The following is a 2,234-nucleotide window of genomic DNA, read 5'->3' as shown; positions in this document are numbered from 1 at the left end:
AAAACCCCCAAACCAAAAAACTACCCAAAAAACCAAAGAACCAAAAAACAAAAAAACCCAAAACCCCACACCAAACACTTAATTGGAAGAAATTTTTATTAGTCTCAGAAGAATCTTAGGTCCACACAGTTAAATCTAATTAGGTGCGCATATCTCAAAGTGATAGTCTCTGTAAAAATGTTATCTTCACTTACAAAAATGGCAACATTAATTACTGCCATTTTCTGCATGGGCAAGGCTGATAGAGGCTTGTGGGTTCCTTCCTCTGCTGTTATCTTTTTAAAACCTCTCCTCCAGCTCTACTGGTTGAAAAGTCCTTCTGTATTTGGGTCACACTAATTCCTTAGTTTTCTGTTACATTGTTTAATGGTTGGGCATTATTCAGACAGTGAAACCCATAAATATTTGTCAAGTGAATACACAGGATAAGTGTTGTTTTTTGTGTGAGAAAATAGGAATAATGGCATTTGCAGTACTTTTTTTTTTTCTCCCAAGGTAGTTAATAAATATCTAGTAACATCTCTCAATAAAAGAATACCATAAATACAGTATCTCTTTTGCAGATAAAGAGTCCCTCAGGCTTTGAGTTTACTTCCCTTGGTCTCACTAGCCAGTGTTCAAACTGGGGCTCAGATAACAAGGTTTTATTTCAAAGTTGTTTTTGAAAAGTCTGAGGAATCAATACTGCTATCACCATTTTGGAGAAAAGCTGTTTCTGGCTTATATGATCGCGTATCTCTTTTACCCATGATTAATAAACAGGATGTTTGTATTTGAAATCAGTGCAGTGATACACCATTAAATAGTGCCTGCGCTTTGAGGTAGTTCCTCCTTGCCATCAGTTCTGCCTGCGTACATTTCTTTTCATATACTTCTGGGTAGTTCTCTTTATGATCAGTGGTCAGCACCATGAATTGGTTTAAAGGTTATGATACATTGCAGAGATCTCATATTGCTTAACTGGAGCCACGGAGATTGAGTCTTGACTTCATTAGCAACTTTGTGAGTGAGAAAGGGGTAAGGTGTAAAAAATTAGTGTGGGTAGTATCATAAGAAAAATTTTAAAAATGTTATTTATTTATTTATTTTAGAGAGAGAGAAAGAGAGAGAATGGGGGGGAGGGGTAGAGGGAGAGAAGGGAGGGAATCCTAAGCAGATCCCACGCTGAGCACGTAGTGCGACATGGGGCTCAATCTCACAACTCAGATCATGACCTGAGCCGAAACCAAGAGTCAGACGCTTAACTGAGTGAGCCACCCAGGCGCCCCTTAAGTAATTTCTTAGTAACTTTTCTAATGTGTTAATTTATTAATATAGATTTATGAGAAGTTTACAAATTCTTAACTGATTGATACTTGGAGAATTTTATTCATTATATTCCATATGAAAAATTACTTAGGAAGTTCAGCCTTGTGTCTTGATTTATCAGCTACTCTTATGAAATAGAACAGTATATTGGCAGAAAAATGCCTAGGATGACTAGGGCCTCCAGGTGTTTGTTGTCCTGGAGACTAGCTGCCCCGTGGAAGTAGAGATGTAGAATGGAGAGGACTGTCGTTGTGAAGGGAAAGTTTGGCTGTCAGGGAAGATGGGTGAAAGAGAATGGGAGCTGGGAGCTGGATCAGGATGAAAGGAGGGACTTAGAAGATACAAATAGCTACGGAGGAGCCTTCTTTCACATCCCAATCTGAAGGAGACCAGAGAATGGAATCAGAACAACCAACTACAGGGATCAGATGATCTTTATCTGGTAGACCAGACAATCCTTAAATGTTTCAGTGATTAAAAAAATAATTAAACTTCCTTAGGTTAACTGATGTATATCTTTTATTCAGTTTTAGCTTTGGTTTATTTTAATTAAACTCTTTCCTGTGATATGTATTGAACTTCGTTTAGACTTTATTTTTTTTTAAAGATTTTATGTATTTTATTTGTCAGAGCACGTGCGTGCACGTGCCCAAGCAGGGGGAGTGGCAGGCAGAGGGAGAGGGAGAAGCAGGATTCCCGCTGAGCAGGGAGTCCAATGTGAGCCTCCATCCCAGGACCCTGGGATCATGAGCTAAGCCGAAGGCAGATGCTTAACTGACTGAGCCACCCAGGCGCCCCTGAACTTCGTTTAGACTTTAATGTGATAGTTTTTTTTTTTTTTTTAAAGATTTTATTTATTCACCTGATAGATAAAGACATAGCGAGAGAGGGAACACAAGCAGGGGGAGTGGGAGAGGGAGAAGCAG

Source organism: Mirounga leonina, unplaced genomic scaffold, assembly GCF_011800145.1.
Source record: "Mirounga leonina isolate KUSES-001 unplaced genomic scaffold, KU_Mleo_1.0 Mir_153, whole genome shotgun sequence".
NCBI lineage: Eukaryota > Metazoa > Chordata > Mammalia > Carnivora > Phocidae > Mirounga > Mirounga leonina.
Note: the sequence above shows the minus strand (reverse complement) of the source record.